Source organism: Balearica regulorum, chromosome 7 (genome assembly GCF_011004875.1).
Source record: "Balearica regulorum gibbericeps isolate bBalReg1 chromosome 7, bBalReg1.pri, whole genome shotgun sequence".
NCBI lineage: Eukaryota > Metazoa > Chordata > Aves > Gruiformes > Gruidae > Balearica > Balearica regulorum.
Window position 1 is genome coordinate 26785221 of NC_046190.1, and position 19119 is coordinate 26804339.

A 19119-nucleotide genomic window follows, 5' to 3' on the forward strand; every position below is an offset into this window, starting at 1 on the left:
CCTGAAGAGACATCTTTATATTGTATATCCAAATAGATTATTTTTTATTCCTTATTACGTATATTTATAATGAAATCAGTAAACATGCATAATTTTTGCTTTTCTATACTGTTTTAAAATAAAAATTACAAGATACTTGAAAATCAGTGCATGACTTCATAGCCTGTAATTACCTTTGCAGCTCAGTTTTTGGCTGCATTTTTGTAAAACTTGCAGATTGAAATTGGTGCTGTCTCAGGTAATGACATTAATGATTTTATTCAGAGGAGCCAAAACTTCACTAGTGTTTTATGTCATTTAATAAGCATTATGGTGCATATTTTAAAATACTAAACTCTCCTATATTTTTGGCACACACGCATCAGGTTAAAATGATTCACATGAAAAAATTGTGGAATAAAAATACATCCGGGAAGCATAACATAATTTGTGGAATATTCCCCTAACAGTAAAAATCTGGTGTAGTAAGAAGCATTCAAATTTTTTACTATTTTTGCTTAGTTAAGGTAGGAATTCTCTCAGACTACATTACAAAACAAAGTTGATTTCTGCCTGATCTGTAGATGGAGTAACAGATTTTTTTTTTTCCTGAGTGCAGCATCATTTAACCTTACCATGATTGCTTTCAATTGCTATTGGAAGCTTGACCAACAGGTCAGGTCCTATAATATCCCACTTCTGTATTCATAAATAAAGCAAAAGGTAAAATATGTAAAAAGAAGACATCTTTTGTATCATGTGACCTGAAGTGAGATATGAAACTAGTCACAAAATTATTATATATTGACATAACAGAGTGTAGAATGTTCTGTTTAAAGTTGGACACATTTTCTAACCAAATATGGGTTTATATGGAAGATAATACTTTGCCAAAGACAAAATTATGGGCAGGAAAATGTAACTTAAGATCAAATTTTCATTCTAAAAAGTTGAAGAAATTTTCCGAACTCTTTCAAAGCTTTAAAATACTTGAAAGCACAGTTAAATATATCTTCAAATTAATCAAATAAGCATTTCAACTGATCCAAACTTAACTTTTTTTTTCAAATGTAGTGTGTTGTGGGGAAAAATAAATCAGAGTTTTAGGATAGAATTTTTGTTTTGATAGTACTAAATTTTCTTCCCAAATATAGTAAGTAGTATTCTATAAACAGTTTTTCACAATACATTTTATAAATATAAATTAAGCTTTAAAACATTTCTTGAGGCAGGAAATTCTATGTAATAGATTTTAAATGCCACTGAAAAGTTAAGCCATTTGCTCATTGTCAGAGAAGATGGTCACGGAAGTCTGTGTGAGGAGCATTGGCTTTCTCAGCTCTTGTTCCAGTGTTCAAATCAGCACTGTAAAGCCAAGAGATACAAAACAAGAGGAAAATGTATTTCCTCAAATAAACCATACAATGTCCTGGTGAATTTCGGAGGGCTACCTGTGTGTGAGGAAGTCTGCCTGCACTGAGTTATGCAAAACAACTGTTTGGAGTTGATGGTGTGTCTTTGCAGCATCTCCTCATCTGTCCATGTGCAATCCACATGGAATCCAGACCTCTCTTTGTAGCCTTAGGCTACTGGGGCAGAATTGAGAGGGACCAACTGCCCTTTGCCATCTAATTGCAGTCTCCTACTCAAATACATTTCTGTATTAGTGTGAAGGAACTTGCACTGTTTCAGCTCTTCTGCAATTGCAGAATGATTTCTAGTCCTCAGGGCTGTGGTTCCAGCTCCTTGTGGCAGTTGAGATTTAGCAGGAAATGTGAAACAGTAGAGCTGTCCCTGGGAACCCTTGTGAGCTGAACTAACTGTGTACATACATATTGACTGAATGAAATTAGCTGGATGACAATAGAGGATGAGTTGCAAAGAGCTTGAGCTAACAACATGGACTGCGAGGAAAGATGCTAATTTATTTACAGTAGGTTTACTATGATATATTGGTCTCCACTGGGTTTCAACTTCTTTTCTCTCTTGAAATTTTTCTAAATGCAATTTCAATAGACTTTTCTCTTAATCCTATTTTATTTTATTAAATTATTTTCTCTTCTAATTCCTGGTTTGGTTTGGGGAGGGTTTTGGAGGGATTTTTTTTTTAGATACCTTATTCTTTGTTATCCTTACTTTGGGAAAATGTTTACGCATCGCAGACTTGTTCATTTGCAAGCATTAGCTCTGCTGCATGTCTGTGTTTTACTTTATGCATTATTAAAGATTTCAGTTCAAGAGCCTGTGTAATTGGCTTATTTATGCCAAGTCTTCTCTGATTTCTTTAGTTTTATTCATACTCCTTCCTTGTTCCCAAACATACCTATTCTCTTCCACGTAAATATCTCCCATTTCAGAAGTAAAGAATACCACTTCCGGGTACAGCAATGTATTTATTAAGTCTATGGCAATTTGGTTCATTCTTTAATATGTAAGTAAGACTTTAATCTCCTTTTTTTCTGTATGGTATGCAGCTTACTGTCCATGGCTGGAATTCTGGTAATACCTTAGGAATGATGGAGCAGACAAGCCTGTCACCTATTAGTGTATGCATATGAGCAGGACTATGCCTATAAATTGGATAGATGGAAGCACAAATACCAAGTTTGACATGACAAAAGAGTTGGAAGGCTGGATGAATAACAATTACTGTTACTAATGTTTATGTAGGACAGCATTTCCAGGAGTTGAAGGAATGACATTCAGATGACCAAATGATGGTCAAGTAAGAAACTTGAAGTCGCCCTGCCTATAACTTTCCCTTGTGTGAGCATGCCAGATAGATGAAATGGCTTTTAAATTCAAAAAGCCCAGATTTTATTGTATTATGAAAGGGGATACTTAACACTAGGAAAACCTTAAATGGCTAGGTGAGAGAGAATACAGGGTTTATAAATCAATCTCATTCTGCCTACCGCATGTGTATATGTATCCTTAATTCTAGGCTTGGTTTCAGTTGCCTTATGCTATGTCCATGTTAACAGATACTGTAGGGCAATAGGAGTGTTTTTGTAGAACAAAATATCTGGTACTGAGGCAGCAATGTTCACCCATACATATTTCAGGGAGTTATTTTGATCTAGCTCGAGTCCAGTCCTATGGACTGAATGCCCATTAGCTCTCAGGGCACATTAGAGGTGCTCTTGTACAATATTTTCCAGTTTAATTTCATCTAAAAGGAATCCAATGTGTGTGTTCCAAAACGCCTTCATGACGCAAATCAAAGCATGGTAAGTGTGGAAAATCAGGAAATCTGCTTTAAAAATGCATTTCTGAGCTATTAAAAGGCTCCTGTAGATACATCATGCTTACTTTCTGAATTGCAACAGACTGTCCAATCCCCCCTGAAAATTACTGTTCTCTAATGTATTACTGTCTGCTCTCTGGGACTCCCAGCAAACTCTCTACTTCCATATGTGAGCATCAGGACCCCTGTTCCTTGTAATGATTCTCTTGTTCTCTTCTCCTGCCATGTGTCTCAGGCTGTTTTAGCTTTCCGAGCTTCAGTAGGCTCTGTTCCTTTCCAGGGAGAGGACTGTCTCCTCTCCAGTTTTTCACTTGACCCAATTACTCTTTCTAAAGGACATATATAGTTTAAGAATAAACAAATAAATAAAATATTGTCCGTGGTAATCTTACAGTATAAAGTTTGATCTGAAGACACAGACTATCCAGCTGTATGGAAATAATTTGGCAAGCAATGTTGTAAATAGCATTAGAATTAGTGTAAGTGAGGCAGAGGCAGGAGGGCCAGTGGTAGCTCTCTGAATTTCAAGTTTGTGATGTTGGGAGACAAATCTTAATGTGCAAGAATTATAAAGACTCCTCTCAGATGTTTATCTCTTTTTTTCCTGTTGATAAATTGTCTGTCAACTGGATGTGTTTCAACAAATTTGTTGATTGCAATTACTCAGCAAATGTTTGTTGTTAATATATTTCAGGCAGTGAATTGCTGACAAACTGTTTTCTGTCAGTGGTCCTTTGAGTATTCCTTGTTTACATGTGCAATTTGAATTGTTTTGACTGCATACACAGGTGACATTTTTTCCCCTGATTGAATATAGTTATTCACAGGGCCAGGTTTCCACATTGGCTCATTCAAGCTTTGTTTTCTGTGAAAATGCTGGTAATTTCATTTGTGATAGTCTAAACTGGACTAACTCTCTAAACTGGAGAAACTTGGCTGAAGATCTCAGAGAAGTGAATTCAAAAGCAAACATATTTAAATGAAGCTTAGTCCCTAGAGGGGACTCATTTTCTCAGCTCTTCAGTTACGTGAACAAGTAATTCCTATGAAATTTGTGTTGTGTCTGTCTTTTAAGAAGTTGGTATGTTGTATTGCATTTTTCTTAACCAAAGGGTGTTTACATTACTGTTGATGTATTGTAGAGTTTAATAATTGACTTTTCTGATTTGGACTCTCCAACTTTGATCAGAATAAGACTTTTCATCTGCCTGAAATAGGAATGTAGAAATCATGCTCCAAATACTGAAGTCGGAATGGGTCAAATGCACACACTATAAATGGCTGTTTAAGTATTCACTGTGTGGATGTACATACTTTATATCAAGTTTATACTTTTTTGTTTTTTGGCAAATCCTTAAGTTCTCAAGGACTCATAGGTAATGAATTCACAAATGCTTTAAATTCATTGAACTGAGCTACTTTTTGGAAAATAATTTTAGTTAACAGCAAGCAAACAGGCTTTCTGATTATTGTAATAAGTAAGCAATTTTTTCTTCTACAGTTCACTTAAAGCAGTTCAGTTTTGGCAAAACCAGGCTTTCAAAGATTATGAATCCTGTGTACTAAAATTTGTGCGTGTTTTTTAGATTATCATCGTCACACAACTTTTAACTTTAAGTATTTATTTTATTTGATTTTACTATTTTGAGCTCTCAAGTTTGAATACTCAATTGACGTTCTTGATGTTTTTCCTTGCAAAGAGAGATAGAAGTGTGCTCATATTTCAGTGGAAAATGAGTTCCCATGTAACTGCTTAGTATCAGATGTTGGGAACTGCTGGAGCTGAAAACCCTGTGTACCACTTGTGAGGTCCACTTCAAACACATCTCGGAGAGAGCAGGCTCAAAACTTTATATGGAAAACTTTTCACAGCAAGTTCTTTTCACGCTTTTATCAGGGCTTCAATTGATAAATATCTAAAAGCATTCTGTGTTCTTTCCAGTTTCTTCTTTCCTCACTGGATAAATCAACAGTTCTTTCCATCCCATAATTAAATGGAACTATAACATTTCCCATTTCCTCAGTTTCCCAGATGTATCTTCTATTTATTTCTGTTTGCAAGTCATCAAGAACTAACTATTCTTCACCCAAAATAATGAACCCTAGAAAGCCTCTGGCCTGAATAGAAAATAAGAGGAACTCAGACATAGAGCTAGTGTCAGCCTTAAAGAAAAAGACTTTAGTGGGGTTTTTTCCTGTTGATTTTTTTTAACCAAAGTTAATTTTCCTAGTACTTTGTGTTCATTTTTATTTCTTGAAAAATACCATGTGTATACTAATGCATCATGTCAGTAAACAGCCATATCAACTCATTTATGAAAGAGCTGTAATCCTAAATTTACAAACATATTACTGGAATCTCCCAGCTTTTTGGATGGCAGATAAACATATTATGTCAACAAAATGCTTTATTGAGTGCTGTCTTATATTTGGAGAGAATATTAGAAATCAATAGCAATACAGACTGAAAATTAAGTAATGTAGTTAAGCACCTCTGAATGATGCCATTTTAAAAGTTGATTAGAAGTAAATATGCCAATTGCTATGGAGCCTATGTTTGAAATAAAGATGATTATTCAGTTTATGTCTATGAGAAAAAGACTCTTCAGAGCCATAGGGTATGTTGTGCATGGCTTGTCAAAAGCGAAAAAAGAGTGGCCCATTATTGACACGGAAGCTGCAATAAGATGCTGCAGTGAGATACTGCATGCAAACTCTAAGAGAAACAAGTTTAGAAGAGGTGAAGAGGCTCAAGATGCCCACTATTCAAATCAACTGTGCTAAAGATGAATATAAAGATGAATAAGGAAACACTATGAAGATGTAAAGTGGATGACCAGATAGGATTATTTGGTTCTGCTGAGAGTAAGCTACTTAACCTACTAACTCACAGCAACATTTACAATATTGAACCAGCAGCAAAATTTGACACAGAAAACAATTCCTAACTAGCAAGGATTTGGCATAAAACCAACAGGTCATGGGTAAGGGTTGGTTATTTTGGTGTTTGGGTTTGTTTTTTTTTTGGGGGGGGGGGGGGGGGGGGGGGGGGGGGGGGGGTTGGGGTGGTGTTTGTTTGTTTTAAAGGCTTTATTCTCTAAAATTTACCCCCCACAACAATATTTCTTATGCCAGGAGTCCTTCTGAAGTCAGTGGACATATGATTAGAAATAACATTCAGTGTAGGAAGAAGAATTAATCTGATCTGCCAAGTACTGCTAATAGTTAAAATAAACTTTCTCTGACAGTGGTTTCAGATAGCCAGATGTTTATTATTATTAGGATCACCATCTTGCTTAGAGAACTGAACACTCCTTTTCCTTTGGCCTCTCTGCCAGAGGTTTACTTTCAGGGAGTGCGTGCCCTCCCTCATTCTTCCCTGCTGGAAGAACGGGGATGTCCGATCAAGCCCTACTGTGATTTACGAATGTGAAATAGGCAAGGGAAGAGATTCTTGCTCTTTAGCAGCTCCTGTTTACAGTTATGCCAATGAACAAGACAGAGAAAATGTCAATATGCCCTTAAGGAAATTTGTTCTGATTTCCATTGTATAATGATTAGTTAAATTCTCTGCATGAGTCTAAATACACTGGAATTTAAATGAAAAGACTGATCCTGGAAATATGCTGAGACACTAATATTACCACAATCATAATAATTTTCCCCTCTTCTTTTTCTAATTTGCCTAGAACTTTACCAGGACTTTGAAACACAGAAAATTCTCAACTCTACCTTTTAAGAAAAGTGTGCTGTCTCCATTGAACTTCATAATATTTTTAAGATTCTGAAGTGAGCAAGCTTTTAATTGTACCTTACTTACTCAGATCAAGGTCTTGATGCAAATCAGTACCATAAATATGGAAGGCTTGCCTCACACTCTCAAATTTCAGAGCTAATCCAATACTAAAATGAGTATCTTTACCGCTGTGTGAATTTCCATTGAGTCATGCATTCATTTCTGTAGTTGTTTTTTGTCCATGTCATACCACTGGCATGATAAAATACCTATTTTGAGTCAATCCCTTCAACTGAAATAAACTATGTACTTCTTTATTTTTCCTATGCTTAAAAAACCTGAATACTTACAATCTATGGGTAGCAATAAAACCTTTGAGAAGCATCTCTAATAAAAGAACAGTAGCCTGTGAAATGTGCTGCTGTGGTGTGCAGTAAGTATAGTGGTTCACCTTGAACACTTCTTTTATTGAATACTTTGGGGCAAGGACGTCTGATTGTGTGTAAAAGCTTCTCATGTGTGGTATGGAGACCTTGTGTGCTCCTTCCTTCATGCCCTTTTCCTCCTCCTCTTTTTATTCAAGGATGCAGCTGCCAGACACAGAGCCGTGCTCCTGTACAGTCTTCCCAGGAGGCCTTGTGAAATCAAGTTGCTCGCTGTGTGCCAGCATGGCTTTTGTTCCTTCGAAGACAGAGCTAGGAGCCTGCTTCCACTGCCAAGAATGCAGGCAGACTATGCGGGGGGAAGAAAAAAAAAAAAGAAAATAAGAAAATTCCCTCTATTTTATTCACTGCACTGTTTCATCTTTTTAAGTAGCTGGCATCTGCAGCTGGTTATGGCAGGGAAAACCTACAAACATCACACTTGATGTTAATAAATGTGTTTGCCATTAAGTGGCTGTTGTAATTCTTTGCTTGTTTGCCTTTCTCTGTGCACTTTCATCCTTCACTGTAGCACTACTGCTGCCTTGTAATTTGTCTCAGACATGTACATTGCTGGTTGCAGGTATACAAACCTCTTAGATCAAGTAACTGCTCAGACACTTGATAAAAGGATCCGTTTAGGGTCTTTCCTATTCCGTCTGCCAAATTCAAGCACAGCCTTGATGCATGGAATACAAACTGCCTTATAGTCATAGACCACATTTCACTTCTCTTTGACTCCCGACTGAATGGTACAAACCATTAAGGAGTTTATGTGAGATCTTTAGTGCAGCCGCTGATTTTACCAGAGTCTAACGATGTCTCCTGTGACAGCTTTCTATCTCTCCAGAACAGCTGGAGCAGCTATTCCTAGAATCCTCTGAGTGAAGTCCATATTTCAAATAACTGAAAGAGGATCATATAACAGCACTCTCGGTGGGATGGCAGCCATTATCATCTTTGGAGCATGCCTGCTGTAGAGAGAGAAGGCATCTCAAAGCAACACATCTGCAGTTCTTTCAGCTGTTGGGGAGATGTTTCCATATATATGGAAGGGACAGCTCTCCTCCCCTCTCAAAACTACGCTCTCTTCTTTCTCCTCTGTGCAAACTGTGACAACTTGATAAAGTGAGGCTTGTCTTAGAGACCAGCTAATGAAAGTGCTTTGGACCCGATGTGTACATAGAAGAGGATGCAGGCTGCTCTCTGATGCGCTGCTTAAGCAGCCTCTTTTCAGCAGAGCATACAAACATATGCTTAACTCTCAGGGACTTTAGCAGGACTTCAGCATATATTTGATAAGATTAAGTGCTGTACTGAACTGGGGTGACTTGAGTGTGCAGGAGCCTGAATACAATGATATGTCTGAGACATGGGGAGGGGGAATGAGAGGGGAGTCCTGCTCGCCTTCTCTCCATTACATCTGGGCAAAGGTTGTACGCCATCAACTAACAAAAGGAGAGACAGGAAGATGTGGGTCCGTTAAAAATAGTCTTTCATACGAGCTCACAAATTTGGCCCTGCATGTAGCAGAAGGTATCATAGCATGCAAGCATAAGTGGAAGTAATGTCCTTTCTCATAAAAGTGTCCAGCTTTCATTTAATAAAGCAGAAGACAATAAGTTATGGCAGTTCCTTTAGTTGCCATCAGTAACGGTAATCTTAGTGTTTTCTAACTGTACTCCAGCTTACAGCAGCATGGTTATAGGAAATAACAGCAGTTTGGTTGCAAAGCAACATAACCAAGGTAACTGAAATGAAATTCCCTGTTTTGGAAACTGAACACTTTCTGGCATTCCAGCCTGTGAACTGTCTAACATCCAGTGTTATGATAACCTCACTATTCTGGGCTGTATGCTGACCCAGTATGCTATTCTAGGCTGAAAGATGTGCTGTTTGCAAAGGAATAAGCAGGTTTGCATTACTCCATGTGCATTCTGCTCTGGTAGTCTTCAGCTGAAGTCACTTGCTTTTTTGCTAGGCTGGCCCCCAAAAGAGAGGGAGAGAGACTTTCTGTGCCTTTCAGCAGCAGCAAAGAAGCTTTTCATAGTGGAGCATGTGTAAGTTATATGCTAAAGAGTGAGTGAGTAGCTAAAATACCTCCCCAAGAATTACTTAACTTAATGACCTATGGATTAATGCAATGTAGAAATACAACGAGCAGGAAACTTCTCAGATCCATGCAACACAGGAGTATAAAAAAAGAGTAGTAACAGTAGTAACAGGAGAAAATAAGGTAGAGACTACATCATATTGTAAGGGTCTGAGGGCAGATCTGCAGCCCAGTGGGCAATCAGGAAGTGAGGGAAGGAAATCCAAAGCAAAATGACATGCTATGGCTCCAGGCTTGCCTTATATCCAGTGTCTCAGAAAGCACCTGAAGACTAAGACCGATTCCTCAAAACTCTTTGTCTCCCTTTCACCAGAGAACAAACCAACAGCAAGGGACCTCTCTAGCAAGTGTAGAAATGACTCGGAGAGACCTGTGGGTCTCTCCCCACCTTTAGGATTCCTTGTAAAGCCAATCTTTCTGGCATGAGACACAGGAGACAGCTATCTCCAAGCTGCAACAGTGGTAAACGGCCAAGGGGAGCCAACAATTAGGGATGCGTAAGGAGTGCAAAAGACCAGCATCCCTGGAAGGAGAAGGTCATTACTTGGTTTTGGTTTGGTTTTTTCACCAAGGCCAATCTGAATTGAGCTCTCTGCTGCTGCTATTTTCATTTGCACTGATATGTTCCTCTAGATGTTACAGGCAGTTCAGCCTTACTGTCTGTCACCTGTCCTGTCTTGATGGCATGCCGTGAAGATTTACTTCTTCTTTCAGCTTATCCAGAGATCTGTAGATTGCAGCTAAATAACTAGAACTATTCTTGCATATTCTGAGAGAAGGCAAGGAAGAATCTTGAGCCATGTTCTTAGCTCTTCTCTGCACTTTAACCAGGCTTTCCTATCTGATGCTTTCTGACTGAGAATTTTCACTGTTCTAATTCAGTGTTTCAAGACATGTGAGTGGTAGGAAGGATATGTTTTGTAAGGTGTAATTATCTCTTTTTAGCAGTGAGCTCCTCAATGCTGCTTTGATTGTGATACCTCCACATCGCCTGATTAAATCAAAGCCAGGTTAGAGCATCAGGATTAAGGACATAAATTAATTGTAATTACATCAGAGCCAGCCAAATTAGCGAGTCATCAGTAATATAAGCAATGCTAAATGGCATCTAATTCTGTATAATAATTAATTGGGTTCTTTCACTAAATAAGACCCGACACGTTGGTCCTTTATCAATCCACTAAAGGCTGGTTAGCCTTGGGCGCTTCTGACATGAAACAATTACAAAGGTTCTAAAAAAACACAACATGTTTTTCCCCATTTTGATTTTAAGCTCCAACACTCTGCATTTACATGCTTCTCCTGTTTTTTTATTAATTAGGTCCTTTCACTCTTGGATTTCTCTTATTCTCTGTGCCTGTCATTCCGGACAGCTGATTGCTAAAATTATGCTGCCCAGGGAGCTTGGAGAGAAAGAGTCTAACAAGCTGGAAATGGCAACCGGAAAGTGACCAGCACTAGTCATTTGAGCAGAATGACCATTCAGGAGAGGGCTGTTTTCTGAGGTAGTATCAAATCTGGGTAAATAAAGGTTAAAAGGAGACCTTTCTGTAGGGGAATAAACATCAAGAAAGCAAGAAATTAATTAAAGGGACATCCAGTTACATACTAAGAAACTCATAATTCTGGCTGGATATCAAGCAATCCCCCCCTCCTCCACTTGTCAGGGAGATATGTGAAAATTGGAATAAAACCTCAAGGGAAGTGATGGGATCATCAATACGTAGTCTTTTGAAACCAGTCTAGAGGAAAAACCAATAGCAGACATCCTGTAGAGTACAGTCTTAAATTTGCAGGTGGCTGGGCTAGCAGATCAATAGGTCTTTATCATTTCTAACAGCAGCAGTTCTGTTCCATATCTATTCTAGAGATGCTGCTGTTGGCTTCTTACCACTGGAAGTGATTTGTTTCTTGTTTGTGTGACAGATGAAATGTGCTAGCTAGTCTCTCAGAACTGCATGGTTGCCCTCCTGCTGCTCCAAAAGCTTTCCAATTACAGAACCTGCACAAAGGAAAACATATTAGCTCTTCTGAGACCTTGAATGTAGTCTGGCTAACCTTTGTTCAGGGCAAGACCTCAAGGGAAGCAAAGCAAACCCAAAACCACCTTTGTATTCTTCAGGTCCATTGAGTTGCCAGGAAGTAGCTTGGTGTTGCTCCTAACAGTCACAGAGTACTTGAACAGTGTTTACTGTAATTCTAGGTGCTATTGTACTGTAAGCATTACATACCGTGGATCTCTCTAAATTATTTTCCAGCTATATCACGGGTAAGTTGAATTTATCTGTTGCATTTAAAATTACAACATTTAGTATTGGTGCCACGTTTAGAATCTGTGTTCTAGAAAAGTGGTTTTGGATATTAAAACCAGTATCTCATCCTTCCTGGGTGGTTTTGCTCAGAAGAAGGTTACCAGGGCAATGAAAACTGAGGTGCAGAATTGTTATTTTTTCAGTTTTTCACTGTATTCATTCTTAGCCATTTACAAATATAGCAAGAACTGTGCAAACCTGGGTTTGTTTACTGTTTGTTTGTTTACTGCATCGTTTTTCTCTCAGAGTGTATCTGGATTTGGAGGCAGCTGGTGGGGTGGTGTGACCTGGTGAACTCAGAACTCTGGAATGAGCTTCCTGCCCCAATGCTGTTCTGCTGAACATGGTGAAGCTCGCAGTTCCCTCTGCCTGCTTGCAGAAATGCGTGTGTCTGATGGAGATGATACTCAAAAGGGAACTAGACTTGTAATGCAGAGATTCAAGGAAAGTAGAAAGAGGAGGATCTGGAATCATATAGCCTGCAGGGAACAGTGCCTGGAGACCACTTTTACAGTGCATGAGTTTGTACTGAGAGAAGTAGACTGACCAGATTTGTGAGAAGTGCTGTGGCGTGTAGCATGTTCTTCACCAGCCCTGCAAAGGTGTGTTAGTCATTTCACAAACCGGAATGGTGCAAGTCATTGCCTCCAACCTACAGCTTGCTTTTGTTTATCAGTCATTTAAGGTGAGTTTACCCTTTGTGTCTGACTGCACTGAGCAGATTAGGGAGCACTCACATGTTCTTTTCTTCCAGCTAAGCAGCAAGAGAAAGGAAAAAAAACAAACCTGATTTAAACTGAGAAGTAATCAGGACAGCAAATTCAGCTCCAGAGAAGGACACTTGAATGTGTCCTTTTGTGCTTTTTTGAATGAGGTGCTATGCCAATAGATTTAACACAGTGGAAAGTTAACTGTCCGTATGACTTTATGGGTCAGGGACTTTGTGTTTTGCAGATGTAAACCTAAGGCCAACATGCTTCTGCATGACTCTTTATTTCCATATGTGTATCTAAGAGTGCCATCTCTAAAGATAAAAATGGTGCCTCAGACTTTTAATGTGAGTTACACAGCTGACTATCACTATATGTTGTTCTGCTTTTCCACATAATTTTTTCCTAACCTTTCAAAACTGTTAGCTCAGATTTGATAGAAAAAGTAAATAGTACTGAAAAAATACTTCCTATAATACCGTATCCCTTATCCAGCATCTAACATTTTCTATTCAATGCCTGTATTTAAAGCTACCATTCAACTGGTCTTATTTTAAAATATTTCCGATTTATCTTTTTTCTTTTAAATTATTTTTAACATAACTCAATGTCATTGTGCTTTTCCTGTAATATTGCCTATGGAGAGGTCCTCTTCATGTTCACTTATGCTATAGCAAGATAGGGTATCTTTGTAACACTTTTGCCTAATTGTCATATACCATGAATTCAGGAAAAATGATAGCTGGGTTGAGATCTGCTCCTATTTGTTCTACACGGTTTGCTCCAAAGATTGCTTGCTCCTGAATTCACCTAAGAGTTACCCTACTTTTAAAACCTGCCAGTTCTAGTTCTGCATGAAGTAGAGCCAGTGGTATGGGATTTTTACAAATAAAATCCAGTGGCATTCATAACCCTGTAATCAATTACTTGGCCACTTGGCCAAAGATCTGTTGTACTGTAAATGTTTATACACTCAGAGTGCCTCAAGGCCTGCATAATCATTTGGCATACACCATTTGGTCCACAAGTGTAGCGTGGCCTTGCTTACAAAATGCGTTCATGATGGCAATTGGTAGCAGCACACTGCAATGTTCACGGGGTAATGGAAACCGTAAATTTACTCCTGGGTGTGACAGAATAGGTGAGTAATCTGAGAATCTCTTAACCAAAATGTTTTCTACTGAAATATATGTTCCTATGAAAACATATGTGAAGGGGTAGATATGGAAACGTGTACAGACACATCTGTACTAGAAAGTACATATTTATACATTTTATAAAAAATCTAAAAAGGTTGATCATTGAAATTCATACTAATTGAAACACTGAATGCCCTGTGTTAAAATATGAGAGAAGTTATATCATACGTGTTTGGGAAACACAATATGAAAGGGATAAAAAGCTTCTTTGTTCAGCTGTGCTGCAGAGTACAAGAGTGAGAGGGAAGTAGAAAAAAAAATCATCAATAAAGAAGATTCTACCTCTAAGTCAGATTTGTTAGTGTTCTCTTGGCTTGCTCGCTGCCTCCTTCATTTCCAGTGTTTTGCTGCCACAAGAGCTGTCTTACAGCTACTTGCAAAATGAAGAAAAAGGTTGTTTATGTTCAAACTATCTCCATGTGGCAAGCTCTCAACATTTTCTGTCACACAGTACAAAGCTCCAAAACTGAAAGCAAAAATCTTTTGCTTTTTAAACCTCATCTCTTGATTTTTTGGCACCTAACTAGTGTTTATTGACATGTGGGGTTACCAATATTGCTCTCATTAGTCACAAAAGAAGCAGAGCAAACAAATTAGAGACAGAAAATGAAAAGAAATGCATAAGATAGTTTTTCTTTTTCTGACATAGATGTGGACAGGTGAAAAACTAGATCACTTCTCTGGGGATGAGTTAGTAAGATAGCCATAGATAACTTGATCAGAAAAGCTTAAAAGCATTCTCACAATGAGGAACCATTCTTGAAACCAATTGCAAAACTTTCATTAAGGTTTCAAGCTCTGATTTGATAAAGACGACTAGAGCTGGATCCCTCTATTCCAGATGTTCACTGAGTGGCAATGAAGCTGGGTCTGTAATGTTATTCCTTGTGGCTGGTACAGTGTGCAGTCAAGGGTCAGGGATGCTTAGGAAGGGTTGATTGGGGCAGGATGCCTGTACTAGGAACGATCCCTTATGTCTGGGAAACTTCTATGCTTTTTAGGTAAACTCTTATGCTTTTCATAAATTGGTTTAGGAGAGCAGGTCAACAACTTATTGTCCCAGAATCACACAAAAGCAAAGATCTCTTAAAACAATTTGTTCTATACAGATGAGAAATTTGAACACATGATTAACTGTGTCATCTTGGGAATGCTTTGCCCTCAGGTGCATCCTGATGGCTCAAATAAAGTAGATAATTTCAAACAATTGCATAATAATGAAAAGAAATACACAAATTTTGAAATTAGTGTGAATTCAGCTGATTTGAAATATCGTGCTCTCAAGAATTAGTTCGTTTTGAGATATCTGCCTGTCAGGGCCAGGTTGAAATTCAGCTGAGCTGAAGCACAAGAGCTGGTTTCACAGACTGGAGGTGGTAGGAAGTACAAAATATTTGATTGCTTGGTCAGGATTTTTAACAGATTAAATAATCCTGCTAATAGAACATGGGGCAGGAACTATTGGAGACAGAGGAAAAAAAAAATTTAAAGGTCTGAAAGCCAGATTTTTAAAGGTATGACATTTTCAAAGGCCGGATTTGTAGGAGGGACTTGGATTCAGCACTCTAACTTGCAAATGACTGATATAAAGTCAAAGCATAGGCCCAGAGCCTCGAGGGACTTAAAATACGTGATACCGGACTTTGACAGAATTCATGCTATTCAACCTATGGGTACAATCCCTTCTCTACCACAGCCCTAGTGTCATCGTCTTCCTAGATATGCATAATGAACATGCTGCTTCTACTCATACCTAGAACTTCCTCCATCTTTTAAAGAATCTGTCTTATGGTTAACCCATTTAAGATCCTCAAACTGTGCTTTTTCTCCCTGTGTTCCCAACAGGTTGGTTGTTAGAAGCACTGAACAAAACAAGGAATGAATTCCAAGCAAAACAGTGAAATTATGCTCCCTTTCACTCAAAATCACACTGAAAGGAAGAGCTGATGGCTGTAGCCTTTCATATAGTGCTCAAAAAGTGGTTAAAAACTACTGGGGAAAATGGACAAAGAATTGGTGTCCTTCTGTGTTCTGTGGGGGGTTGTACATGTCCTAAGTAGGTCAGGTGGAGCAGATTGAGGAAAAATATCTGATTTGTGGGGTTTTCTGGGGACTTTATGTAGGAGATTAGGTAGTTTACCTGACAGCGTCCATGGCTTTTTGACAGTGCCATCAAAAATCAAGTGTTTCTCTGCTTGTCCAAGGTTTACAGGAAACTTTGGTGGTTTTGAAAAGTACTTGTCACCAAGGTTAGTTTGGAATTGAGTTATTTTTTTAGTTGATTTTTACATACGCAACCAAGAGAAGCAAATGACAACCTGTCTTTAAGTGGGGTTTTTATGCACTTCAGGTATTGATTTTTGTAGGTAGCAGGCATGTACGAGCTTACACCCTTTGAAAACCACACCTAGAATCTCTAAAAACCTGTCCTTTAAAGTGCCAAAATCGCTCTGGGAAAGGGGATTGTAGTTCTTGGTGAAATAAATACAATCCCAGGGATTTACAGCATGTAAGCACCTTCTACTTTGCCTTTACTAAACGCTGTATTCCTCCATTGGCACTTTCTTTTTGTACCGTGCCAAGGAGTATGATTTAATCCTGAATAATTTTGTTGTATAAGGAAAAGAATACTCACTTGTCATTAGTTGCAGAACCTAAAGAAATCATCTCTAACCTGATAACTATTCTGCAAATAATGTACAACCACTTTATGTTGGTAAAAAGTGAAGAAATGACAGTGTATCTGGGAAAATGCCTAAATAAAGTACAGTCTACGTCCAAGTTTCTTGGTAATTCCAATATAAAGAAGTAGAGCATCAAAGGTTGAGTTTACTGTGGTACAGTATATTTTATTCCAGTGTTAAATACCTATCCTTCTGGCAGTAGAAGCCTGTTTCTTGAAATCAGACTGTGCCTAGACTAGCACAAACAACTAGTACTGCAAGGAATAACAGTGGTGTCTTCTGATTCAACCTTAGGAGGCCTGGGCAAATTGCCACAGATTACGTTTTAGCAAGCCAGGTAATAAAAAAAATGGCTTTTTCAGGTCTGCTATATCTGAACTTTAGCAGTTATTTTCCTGCTCTTAACAATGAAATGGAAAAGGCTTGTTATTCTAACACTTTCATTTCAGGTACCTGTCTTTTCATTACCATGGAAATTATAGCTATGAGCAGTACCATTAAAAAAAGGGGGGAAATGCATATTTCTGAGTTTTAAAGGGCTCCTTAAATTACACCACTTTCTCTCTCTGGTTCAACAGAAATGTATTTTATATATAAGCAAAGAGAGATACTACATTAATGTAAATAATTAACTGTGCATGCTTACTACTTTACAATGATCTTCGCTTTGAATCGTCATACATCTGGTTATCTTAAAATGTTTTGTAACCCTAAGTACGTTTCACATCACCTGAGACATTTAGGACATACTTTACAGAAGCTCAGGTGAAGTGACTTGCTGAGATTCATATAGGAGGTCAGGAGCAAAATAAAAAATAAAATCCTCCTGTCCTTGCTCCTAGATCTCTTCTCTAGCCATTAAAATCCTATTACTTTGCAGCAATTTTGTTTCACAAAACTATATATGTGAAGACTTGAAATCCTAAGTTTTCCAAATAAATAAATAAAATTATACTTAATAGTTGTGGTATTGGAATAGATGAATCATGGTTCGCAGGCACTGTATTGCTGAGGTTTTTTTCCTCATTACTAACATTCTCTTGGGAAAGGCTTGCCTCATACATATTCAGATGTGCCACATCCCACATGGTCCTTCAATTTAAACCACATTTTTCTTCTCTTCTGTCTGCACCATGCTTGTTTTCTACATAATTGTGTACAATAACAACTTTTAGAATTGTCCCTGGCAAATTTAGATTATAAACAGAAGTGAAAGTTGCAGGGACATGTCTTGTATATTGCTTCAATCTTTCACTTTCTAGATAGGATATCCCTCCTAAAAGGTAGTAGAACCTGGTCCAGTGGGAATCTTTTATTCCCTGCTGGAAAATGAATTTGAAATGTTGTTTGTTAATATGTGCTATATGATTGTAACAAGATGAAATGTAAGAAAGAAGGAATCCCACAAAAAACCCTGTTGGATGCATTTTAGTTTCATGAACTGTTGAAGTGAATGGGGTGAGGGGGAAGCTTTCAGACTGGGGGAAAGAAGTTCATGTAGTGAAAAAGCTGGGATAGATCTTGGAAAATTTGCTGCCTGTTTCCTGTTGTTGTAAACTTGGGCAAGTGACTTCATCTGCGTATGCCTCTGCTGTTAGTGTGTCAAATGGAGATATCCATGTCTTTTGTCTGCCTTGCCTGTTTTGCATTTAAGCTTACCGGGGAAGAAACACTTATGCTATGCATTTTCTGAGGAGAGACTCTTCAGTAGGGTCCTAATCTCATCCAGGTTCTCTGCATATTTCTAGTTGTGACAAAAATAATAAGAACTCTCCAAATTTCTGCCGGGGTTACACAATGTGTTTTGTAGCTATCCATATTATACTGTTGTAAGGCCAGGAACAGACCGTGTAGTTACATTTGGAGGCTGTATGAGAATCCTGGCATATTTGGTGCTTAATTTCTTTCCTTCATGCTAAGAATACTTCACATTGTTTATGAAAACAAGGTGGAATCAGAGGGCTGCATCCTAGGCTCATGCACACAGCATCATTGCACTCCCCAGCTAGGTTGCCCCAGGTGTTAGGTGCTTTTAGGAATCTTCCTGCTCCTCCTTATGGTAAGGTGTATAGCCACCATTAACATTAATGAGAACTGCATGCACACTTGGAGGAGAGAATACATGCCTCTGGGCATATTTAATTGCGATCAGACCAAGACTTCTTCTGTATAAAATAGGATATGCTCAGACCATGGTAATAAAACTGAGAGGCAAAGGACTTGTTTAGGAAGGCATGTACATTGCTCTGAGGGGATGCTCTGCAGAACTTGGAAACCTCTGCCAACACGGAGAGAAACATAGATGGCAGGCAGGAGGAAATGTCACATTTGGGGAGCATATAGGCTATAGTACATCTGTAACTGATAGTTTGGATTTCCTTTGTAGTATACAATCAAGACATGCTGCTGAGAATGACTAGCTGTAGAAGCGAGATGATAAGTTTTTTCTTTAAATCTCTTTTTCTTCTTGCGTGAGGCTTGGAGATGCCATGCTGCCTCTTACTCCGACTTTCTGGTGACCTTGCATTATGTTGTAGCGAAGAGGAATGAACTGAATGAAGGCAAAATTAAAAGGCGTATCATTATATTTGAGGGAGTGAAAATTGAGCGCTAGGAAAGTTGGGGCTGTTTTTTCCCTACCCAGAAAAAAATGGCTTTAAACTGAAGGAAGGTAGATTTAGTTTTGATATGAGGAAGAAATTCTTTACTGTGAGAGC